Source organism: Lolium rigidum, chromosome 1 (assembly GCF_022539505.1).
Source record: "Lolium rigidum isolate FL_2022 chromosome 1, APGP_CSIRO_Lrig_0.1, whole genome shotgun sequence".
NCBI lineage: Eukaryota > Viridiplantae > Streptophyta > Magnoliopsida > Poales > Poaceae > Lolium > Lolium rigidum.
The window spans coordinates 325,897,369-325,909,105 of record NC_061508.1 but is presented as its reverse complement, the minus strand read 5'-3'; the positions used below and the strand labels follow the sequence as shown (position 1 = coordinate 325,909,105).

Below are 11,737 nucleotides of genomic sequence, written 5' to 3'. Positions count from 1 at the left end.
GTAGGACATATGGGTAGTGCAAAACTTGCCGAAACGGAAATGAATCAACATTTCGGCAAACATCCATGCACCACACCGGCACACACACAAGCGCTTCACCCGCAACAAGCATCCATACACACGACGGCCACACAAGATCTACAAGCATATGCATGTCTCCTCCAAGCATATGTATGTCTCCTCCAACTACTCACCTTCTAGATTCGATACCGAGACGAGACCGCGATCGATGACTTCGAGAGGAGGAGAGAGTATGGAGAGCCTTCTCCTCAACTCCAATTAAGTATCAACCAAAGTAAGTGCAATAAATACCCAAGCAAGTGAAAAGTAGAGTCAAAATGGTATGAGAGAGAAGGGGGGACGAGCTAGATGGAGGAAGAAGAATGGCTTGTGTAGTGTGGTAGGTGGGAGGTTGGCTCACTTTTGTAGATCCGGTTCGCTACTCCGTGGCGCACCAACCGCGTGCGCCACGGAATAGCTTATTTCGTGGCGCACCGAGCGCAGTGCGCCACGGAATACCTTATTTCGTGGCGCACACAAAACAAGGTGCGCCACGTAATACCTTATTTTTGTGGCGCACCTGTCGCCGTGCGCCACGGAAGAAGTAATTTCGTGGCGCACCGCGCTTGTGCGCCATAGAAATTGTAAAACCAATGATTGGGGGTGACAGGGTGTGGGGCCCACCAAGTTTTTGTGGCGCACGGTTTAGTAGTGCGCCACAAAATTAGCTATTTACGTGGCGCACCGAGCTTCGTGCGCCACAAAATAAGTTTCTGTGGCGCACTCAAAACGGTGCGCCACAGAACTAAGCTTCGCCTATAAGGGTTTTCCTACTAGTGTTTCCCGTGCATATTTAGCATTTGACTGATTTTTTTATTTGCTATCAGTTGTTTTTTACCTCACTCGGTGGAGAAGTCACACCATAGATCTCGGATGAGTCGGATCTCACTTCCTCGACGGAAGGATGCATAACAACACGACGCTTGTCTAGAATAAACAGTGGTGGCTATATTTATCGTTTGATAGACCCTCGTGTTTTGTTTTTCCTGCGCAACTTGTGATTAAATTGACTTTTTTTTTAGAACACAGTACAACGCAGACGCTCACGTACAAACACCCCTATAAACGCACGCACGCACACCCTACCCTTATGAGCATCTCCGAGGGACTGAGCCGGCATATCTTGAGGTTGACGAAGTCATCACTGGCGCAGGTAAATGCAAACACCCATGTCAAGTCTAGGACTTAAACCTGGATGGGCTGGTTTCACTACAAGGGACCTAACCACCAGAGCCAAGCTTGGCTCTGTTTAATACTACCAGTATATGGTTTTCATGGAATAAACTTTGTACAGTGTATTCAAACCTGACTGTGTGGGTTCGAATTGGAAACAAACAGACGCACGTCTGAAAGGGGAAGAAACCCTCCCTGAATCGTCTCGCCGCCACCCACCATTCCCCACCTTCCGAATCACCACGCCGCCGCTTCCCTCCCCTCGCCGCGCCGCCTTTCCCCGCCCCCGAATCGCCCCGCCGCCACCACCACCACCAGCCGTTCCGCGCCTCTCGAATCGCCTTCTCGCTCCCCGCTACTCCAGTCCAGCAATGTCCGCATCCCAGAGCCTAGAGACGACGGCGTCCACCTGCGCCGCCAAGACTGCGTGTGGCACGCACTTCTTCAAAATCGAAGGTTACAGCCTGTACAGGGGGCTCGGCGTTGGCCACTCCGTTCAGTCCGCCACCTTTGCCGTCGGCGGCTACGACTGGTGCCTCCGTTTCTACCCCAACGGTTACGACAATGACAGCCAAGACTATGTGTCAGTTTTCCTCGCTCTCAAGACCGCGAACACCAAGGTGAGGGCGCTGTACGATATGACCTTGATCATCAGCCAGGGGTCGCAGCCGCCGCTGCAGCCTTTTACATGGCCAAACCCTTGCCATATAGAGCCGGTTGTGTTTGACCACCGTGAATGGGGTTATGCCGATTTCATGAAGAAGAGTGACGTCAAAGAGTACATTCTGGACGACACCATTCTCATCGAGTGCAATATCGCTGTTATCAAGTTTATGGAGGCACAGGTGCAGGGCACCAAGATGAAATCTGAGGTCCAAGTTCCGCAGTCAGACTTGCTGGATAATCTTAGTGATTTGCTGGAGGCACATGAGGGAGCTGATGTGTATTTCAAGGTTGAAGGGCAGGTATTCCCAGCTCATAAGATCATCCTGGCAATGCGGTCGCCTGTCTTCAAGGCAGAGTTCTATGGGACGATGAGGAACAAGTGTGGGCAGAGTGTGACCATTGAAGATATGCAGCCTGCTGTTTTCAAAGCGCTGCTTCATTTCATCTACACAGATTCATTGCCCCCGATGGATGACCTCAATGATGATGACCATGAAGCAATGTTTAAGCATTTACTTGTCGCTGCAGATAGATATGCCATGGAAAGGATGAAGCTGATGTGCGAGAGATAACTTTCCAAGAATCTCTATGCCGACACCGTGGCAACCACATTAGCTCTAGCCGACCAGCATCATTCCAACCAGCTCAAAGATGCTTGCATTGAATTTATCAACTCGTCGGATAAAATGGATGATGTGGTGGCAAGTAAAGGGTATGAGCACCTGAAAAGAGCATGTCCTATGATCTTTGCTGATATATGGGAGAAAGCAGCTAAGATTCGCAAAATGTAATGTGCTTCTGCTGGATTAACTTCAGTAGTTACTTCAGTTCAGAGTTGAGACCATGGCAACCTGTGTGATTTTGCTTGTCTATTTCTCGTTCTCAGAGATCTTTTTGGGAAAGGGTAAGTAAGTTTCGTAAAATGTAAGCCTTTGACATTATAATCAGTCCCTATGTATGTGGACATATGCTCGATCACTAGCTCTTAAAAGAAAACTCTCATTTGTTGTTTCAGTTTTCCCTTTACGTGGTAATTTCATTTCTCAAAGTAGTGATCGATATACCAGCCTACCATGACCACATCTATTGTGAAATTTGATGAAAATAGTAGCAAACAGTAGTATTATATCAATTTATTTAGCAAATTAATTGATATTTTGCCGAAGTTTTATGCAATGTAAGTGCTATGCCAATCTGAATATTGGGTGTCCATTATTGCTACCAGATGTTTTGTTTCTTTATTTGTAGGCCAGTAAAACTTTTAAACCTTGGTTTCCATTTGACTAAATTTGAGATTTTGGAACAAAAGATGTGCAGATTCCTAAACCAGTTTGTCGGTAAGCCTAATTGTTCTTTGTTTTTTCCTTACCTAGTACAATTCTGCATTGTTAAACCAAACCAACTTGTAGACACTATTTTTTTTCTCAAAAAACTTGTAGACACTAATTTGGCTTGATAGCTGCTGACACTTCAGTTATTGGTCCCCTATGATCTGTTCTGCACCTTAACTTCAAGCTTCGGTGAAGAAAGAAAGGTGAAACAAATGTGCTCTTGTTGGTCAAATTCTGTAGTATATTGTTCTTAAGCATGCTAACAAGATGCTTACTTCTTGGAAATGAGGTTTTCCTAGCCTGCACTAATAAGTCAATATGGTGATCCAAAATAGTAAATGCAGAAGTATTTATAGTTTTCATTATGTTTCGTTTTTTCATTATATGAGTTTTTTTAATATTTTAAATTACTTCAGTCCTAGTTTGTTCTGTTTTAATGGTCTATGCTATCCGGGGATTCCATTTTTTCCATCCATAGGACCCTCCACATTTGTTGAGACTTGGCTCCTGTGTTTTTACCTTTTAGTAACAGAATCACAGAACAAGCTAATTACTTGTCCTGAAACCTTGTCTAATTTATAGCTGAATTCTGGAGGGATTTCAGTGAAATTGTGCATGTGTGGCATTGACTTGTTTCCTTGTGCGCCACTTGGTTTTCTGCTTCGGTTTCTCGGAGAGCAGTCATCTCACGTGGGCCTGTCTTTGTTGTTGGAAGCCTATAGTCTGGTCAGGCGGCATGAAACAAAAGAAACTTCCAACCTCTATCATCTGATAAGTTTCCACAGATTTTTTTTTCTCAAATATGTTGCCACACATTTGCATAAGGTTTTAACAACTCTCTTTGAATGATACAAGGAACTTCCTGGCTCTTTCATCTGATAAGTTTCCACAGATTTTGTTTTCTCAAATATGTTGCCCCACATTTGCGTAGGTTTTAACAACTCCCTTCGAATAAATTGGAACTAAATCTGCGACACTTATTACGGACTGAAGGGAGTACCGAACATATTCCGCTAGAAAATCATTCACACTCAAATATCTCTCACCGTCAGAGCGCCAGATCGATTCCCTCGTGGAAGGAGCTGAAGGCTAATCGTTGGGTTAGCGAGTGTGGCGTGAAGATGAAAGACCCGAAGCAGATTGATACCTCCTGAACCGTTGAGTCGTAGATCTTGAAGGCCGGAGCCCCACAAACCATGACTCAAGCGGCAACGTTAAAAAAAGCATTGAGCTCTAAGCGAGCGGTGAGGCTCAGCCTAGAGGAACTACTGCTTAGGCGAGCTTAAGCGATGCTTAAGTGTTCAGGGTAAAAGCGAATGGACAGAAGCAGGGAAGGCTATGTAGGCATACAATAGACCATATTATGTTGTAATTTTGTACCACACGCCCATCCATATAATGCTACATTTTGCAAGAAGAATAAAGAATATGGATTATATACCTTGATTTGGCTTTGTTTTTCTCCACTTTCTTCTCCTCCAGGTACTTTCTCCAGAAGCTATATGCACGCAGCAAGAAAATATTAGCATTTACTAAGAAAATGTTAAAAGTTGCAAGCAATAATATTCAAACAAGTAATGTTAGAAGACCCACACGGCCACAGAACATATGAGTGGCACAGTCTCACACAACATTACAAGAAATAAAAGAGTTTCCAAATTTCAGTGGCAATTTCCACGCAACAAAACAAAACACACTAGAATTAAGCACACATGGATACCATGATGCCATCATATCCCAAGACTTCAATGCATATCTCTACTCATCATGAACATGTACTGATCAATACTCATCATCATCCTCATACTCAATGTCATCATCCTGAAGCACATCCTCTTCCTCGGACTCGAACTCCTACTCCTCAAGATCTCTCACTCTTGCGCGCTCCTAGGAACTTGGAGTTGCTCTTGTGCTCCCATTGCTTCTCCTATCACATCATATGGTATCCCCGTAGTCGGGTGCACACCTTGATCTCCATCCTCATCTCTAAAAACAACCAATGCATGATCATCCCCTCCTTCAAAGAGCCATCCCTGAGCTTCGGATGCATCATTTGCTTAGAAGAGAATCAGCTTTCTTCTTATCCTTCAACCTTTGTCTCTTGGACAACATCCTTGTATTGAATTGTATATAGACCATATTGTTGAGGCGATCTATTGTTAGTCTATTTCTTCTCTTGGTATGAATCTACAAGTGCAAGAAATAATGAGATTTAAGATCGAGAGTACTACGTACAAACAATGCAATTGTGAGACTATAGTTAAGTAGTTAACCATTTCGTAGACGCTCCAATTTCTTTCACAACCGGAAGAGCTAGAAGTCAACGAGAGGATCCTCATAGCCATTTTTTGTAACAAAGGAACTTCTGTTCCATAGAGCTTCCACCATCCAACTGCAAATAATAACATTATGACTATTAGGCATTAGCAGCACTAAAACAGGGCCGAACAGCTAGAAAACAGTAGCAAACAAGGGCCAAACAGCAGCAAAACAGCATGCAAAACAGCATCAAATTGCAGCAAAACAAGTGCAAAACTTCACTTGTTCTTACCGGGATTGTAATCTGCCCTTTCCCATGAACTTGCAAGGTTTTTCTTGAAAGGTCCTTCCATGTTTTCATATAGGAGCCATTCGTCATTGATCATTTTCTTCAAAGATATCTCATCATCTCCAAAATATTACTCCGCACATCTCATGAGATCTACGGTCATGCTTGAATCATCAAAGATCTCTTTGTTAGCGTAAGTGTAGTGTGGATTTAAGAGATATGCGGTCTTGTGCAATGGACTATCAAGCCTTCCTTTCAACTTCTTGTCAATAATGGCTATAGTCTCCCTATAGTTCTTCTCATTATTTCCAAACGCTTCCTTAATCTTGGTCTTGGCCTTCAACATTTCTCCATAAAGCCAAGCCATATATGGCTTGACATCTCCATCAACCAAACGAAGAAGGCAAAACAATGGCTCAAACACCTTTAAGCAAAGTGTCATTCCCTTCCAAAAGTTAGCATCCATCAAGGTGGTTGTTGCATCTTTTCCTTTCTTGGTCTTCACAATTGGCATCTCCTCCCATGCTCTATCAACCACCATAATCCTTAAAGCATCTTTCTTTTCTGCCAAGCTTTGCAAAGTAAGGAAGTTGGAAGCAAACCTAGTCACCCCCGGCCTTATGATATCCCTCCTCTTTGTGCATTTCCTCATATATGCCAAAGTCTTGTGATGCGCATAGATGAAGATAGTGACTTTCTGTGCTTGATCCACTATGGACTTGAACCTTTTGATGTTTCCAATTCCTTGGAGCATCAAATTAATGGTGTGAGTTGCACAAGAGGTCCAAAATATTTTTGGCCTCTTCTCAAGCAACAACTTCTTGGCTGCCATGTTATTGGAAGCATTGTCCGTGCAAACTTGCATCACATGTTCAGCCCCTACCTCCTCAATTGATTTGTCCACTAGTTCAAATATGACTTCCCCGGTATGTGACACATCCGAGGTCTCCTTTGACTTGAGGAAAGAAGTTCCTCCACTACAATGCATGCACACATTCATTATGCTTCTCCTCTTCATGTTCGTCCATGCATCAGTCATAATGGTGCATCCAAGCTTGTTCTTTTGTGCTTCACGATCATCTAGCAAAGACTTGGTTCTTGCATATTCCTTAGTCAACAACTTCTCACGAAGATCAAATTGACTAGGAGGCTCATACCCAGGTCCAAACTTTCCAATGGCCTCACACATTTGCTTGAACTCATCATTGTCAAGAGCATTGAATGGTATAGCTACACAAAAACAAGTAAAAAACAACAAGTAAGTTGTCTGCAAGTAAAAGACATCAATCAAGTAAATAAAAATGTGCAAGTAAATAAAAAATCAGCAAGAAAAGACAAATGGAATAGCAACATACCATGTGTATACACCCATCTAGCAACATATTGTGAAGCTTGATGCACTCTCTCCTTAAATAGAGCCTCATTCATACTTAATTGCCTCAAGGCTTCTTCCTTGCTTGATTTTCCATCAATAGGACGCAAGAACTTGTCCATTGGACCCACTTTGTTAGGCTCTGATACGTCCATTTTGCATCACTATTTTATATCATAATTTACTGTTATTCATTGATATATTTCATATTTAGAGATGATACTTATGTTATTTCACCTATTTTGCATGTTTCATGATTATTGGAGAATCGCTCACCGGAGTCAGGATTCTGCTGGAAAAAGCACCGTCAGAATGCAATATTTCGGAAGATCAACAATTGACGGCAATTATATTGAAGGTCTTATTTTTCCAGAAGACGAAGCCAGCCAAAAGGAGGGACCGAGGAGGGCCGCCATGCCCCCCCCCATAGGCCAGCGCGGGCCCTGCCCTGGTCGTGCCGCCTGGTGGGGAGGGGGCCCACAGCCCCCTTCGGCCGCCTCTCTTTCGCGTACTTCTTCGCCCCGAAAACCTAAGCTCCAGAGGATAATCGCGAGGAGACACAGCCGCCTCTGCGGATCGGAAAACACCAGAGAGAAAAGAGCTCTCCGGCAGGCTGAAATCCGTCGGGGAAATTCCCTCCCGGAGGGGGAAATCGATGCCATCATCACCGTCATCGAGCTGGACATCATTGGGATCATCATCACCATCATCTCCATCATCATCACCGCCATGTCCACCGCTGCACCTCGTCACCGATGTAACATCTAGGGTTGAATCTTGATTGTTTGGTAGGGGAAACTCACCCGGTATTGATTACTCCTTGTTATTGATGCTATTGAGTGAAACCATTGAACCAAGGTTTATATTCAGATTGTTATTCATCATCATATCACCTCTGATCATGTTCCATATGATGTCTCGTGAGTAGTTCGTTTAGTTCTTGAGGACATGGGTGAAGTCTAAATGTTAGTAGTGAACTATGTTGAGTAATATTCAATGGTTTGATCGATATTTAAGTTGTGGTGTTATTCTTCTAGTGGTGTCATGTGAACGTCGACTACATGATACTTCACCTTTATGGGCCTAGGGGAATACATCTTGTATTCGTTTGCTAATTGCGGGGTTGCCGGAGTGACGAAACACTGAACCCCGTTGGTATATCGATGCGGGAGGGATAGCGGGATCTCGAGTTTAAAGGCCGTGGTTAGATTTATCTTAATTACTTTCTTGTATTTGTGGATGCTTGCAAGGGGTATAATCACAAGTATGTATTAGTCCTAGGAAGGGCGGTGCATTAGCATAGGTTCACCCACACAACACTTATCAAAACAATGAAGATTAATCAGCCATATGAAGCGAAAGCACTAGACTAAATTCCCGTGTGTCCTCAAGAACGTTTGGTCATTATAAGTAAACAAACCGGCTTGTCCTTTGTGCTAAAAAGGATTGGGCCACTCGCTGCAATTATTACTCTCGCATTTTACTTACTTGTAATTTATTCATCTGCTATATTAAACCCCCCTGAATACTTGTCTGTGAGCATTTACAGTGAATCCTTCATCGAAACTGCTTGTCAACACCTTCTGCTCCTCGTTGGGTTCGACACTCTTATTTATCGAAAGTACTACGATACACCCCCTATACTTGTGGGTCATCAAGACTAATTTCCGGCGCCGTTGCCGGGAGTGAAGCGCTATTGGTAAGTGGAATTGGTAAGGGAAACTTTTACTGTACGTGCTGATTTTATTTCTGTCTGCTGCTATAATTAATTATGGAGAGGTCTTCTCTTGAATTCCTCTTTGGAAAATCTACTACTACTGCAAAGGTAGTGGATGAGGTGCCAGGTGAGAAATAGGTTCCATACAAAATACCTATGAAAATTATTGAACGTGTTGTGGATAACCGCTATGAAGGGGATGGAACTGTCCATCCTGGAGATCATTTACTATTTTTACATGAATTATGTGGGTTATTCAAATGTGCGAGGTATTGCTATGGATGAAGTTAGGAAGAAACTATTCTCTATATCGCTGTGCGGTAAAGCGGCGCATTGGTATAAATTGTCGAAGAATAGGGATTCTCTTGATTGGGAGGACATTGTGCCTTTATTTTATTCTAAATTCTATCCTCCAAGTGAAATTCACAAAGATCGGAACCGCATATATAATTTCTGGCCTCATGATGGAGAGAGTATTGCCCAAGCATGGGGGAGATTGAAGTCTTTAATGCTCAAATGCCCCATTCATGAGCTTCCTGGTAATATCATCATTGATAATTTCTATGCAAGACTGTCTTTGCAAGATAAGACCTTGTTGGATACTTCTTGTTCTGGATCATTTACACGCAACAAAGAAGAGTTGAAAGGGACCTTCTTGATCGGATCCAGGAGAATACTGAAGGATGGGAGAACGACAAAGATAGAGAGTCAGGTATAAACTATGATTATAAATGCATTGAAGTTTTTATGGAGACCGATAAATTTCGTAATATGAGTGCTACTTATGTTCTTGATTCTCAAGTCGTTGCAAATTTTTATAAAGCTTTTGCCTCTCACTTTGAATTGCCTAGGAAGAATTTTGATAAGTATCATGAACCGTATAAAGATAAAACTGATTCATCTATAAATAAATGTGTTGTAATTGAACCTGTTGATCATATTCTTCCTGAAGCTTATATTGAAAAAAACTCCTTTCCCTGCTAAAATGAAGGAGTATTCTGTTATAACTAGTGCGGTTAATAAAAGTGCAAAGAAACCTATAGAACCTGAAGAACAAATAAAAGTTGAACCTGCTATTGCAATAGTTAAAGATCTTGTGACTGAAAATGTAGAAGATGGTCATATTATTTTCTGTGAAGATGCTTCTAATATTTTTTCGCATCCTAATAAGTCTAGGAAAGCCAGTGTTCCTATGCTCTCTGTTAGAATTGGTGATCATTGTTATTATGGTTTATGCGACATTGGTGCAAGTATTAGCGCCATTCCTTATGAGCTTTATACGGAGATCATGCATGAAATTGGTTCTTGTGAACTTGAAGATATTGATGTGGTTATTCGGCTAGCTAATAGAGAAACTATCTCTCCTATTGGTATTGTTCGAGATGTGGAAGTTCTTTGTGGTAAGATTAAATATCCTGCTGACTTTTTGGTACTTGGTTCCGCTGCTAGTAAGTCTTGTCCTATTATTTTTGGTAGACCTTTCCTAAATACTTGTGGAGCTGTTATAGATTGCAAGAAGGAAAAAATTGTGACTAAATTTTCTGGTGAATCTTATGAGTTTAATTTCTCTAAGTTTGTCAAAACTCCTTATAAAGCTGATTTGCCTAATAATGATTTTAGAGTTGAACAGTGTGCGTCTATTGCTCTTGCTCCTAATAATCCTTTGCAGCAACATTTGGAGGATAGTGAGAGTGAAGTCTTTAGGGAAGAAAGGAATGAGCTCGATGAAATTTTCCTTCGTCAACCTATTCTTAAACATGACTTGCTGGTTGAAGATTTAGGTACAACACCACCACCAAAGGAAGATCCTGTTTTTGATTTAAAACTGTTGCCTGATAATCTTAAGTATGCTCATATTGATGATAAGAAAATATATCATGTTATTATTAGTTCTAAGCTTTCAGATTTTGAGGAAGAAAGGTTATTGGACATATTGAAGAAACACCGAGGAGCTATTGGCTACACTCTTGATGACTTGAAGGGGATTTCTCCCTCTATTTGCCAACATGCTATCAACATGGAAGATGATGCAAAGCCTGTTGTTGAACATCAGCATCGTATAATTCCTAAGATGAAGTATGTGGTAAGGAATGAGGTATTAAAACTTCTTGAAGCTGGTATTATATATCCTATTGCTGATAGTAGATGGGTTAGTCCTGTGCATTGTGTTCCTAAGAAAGGAGGAATGACTATTGTGTTTGTGCCTAATGATAATGATGAGCTCATCCCTCAAAGAGTAGTTGTAGGGTATAGAATGTGCATTGATTATCGAAAAGTTAATAAAGTTACTAAGAAATATCATTACCCTTTACCCTTTATTGATCAAATGTTAGAAAGGTTGTCTAAAAATACTCATTTTTGCTTTCTTGATGGTTATTCTGGGTTTTCACCAATTGCTGTTAAAACTAAAGATCAAGAGAAAACCACTTTCACTTGTCCCTATGGAACTTATGCTTATAGATGTATGCCTTTTGGTTTATGTAATGCTCCTGCTACTTTTCAAAGATGCATGTCTGCTATTTTTCATGGCTTTTGTGAGAATATTGTAGAGGTATTCATGGATGATTTTCTGTCTATGGGAATTCTTTTGATAATTGCTTGCGAAACCTTGATAAAGTTTTGCATAGATGTGAAGAAACTAACCTTGTTCTTAATTGGGAGAAATGCCACTTTATGGTTAATGAAGGAATTGTATTGGGACATAAAATTTCCGAGAGAGGTATTGAAGTTGATAGAGCTAAAGTTGCAGCAATTGAGAAGATGCCCTATCCTAGGGATGTTAAAGGTATTCGTAGTGTTCTTGGTCATGCTGGGTTTTATAGGAGATTTATTAAAGATTTCTCCAAGATTTCAAAGCCTCTTACTAATCT

The 11,737-nt window shown here is 41.7% G+C and overlaps 1 pseudogene; it reads left to right on the top strand.

Moving 5' to 3' along the window:
* The first annotated feature begins 1,604 nt into the window (after positions 1 to 1,604).
* LOC124684324 lies at positions 1,605 to 2,690 on the top strand (annotated as a pseudogene).
* The last annotated feature ends 9,047 nt before the right edge of the window (positions 2,691 to 11,737 follow it).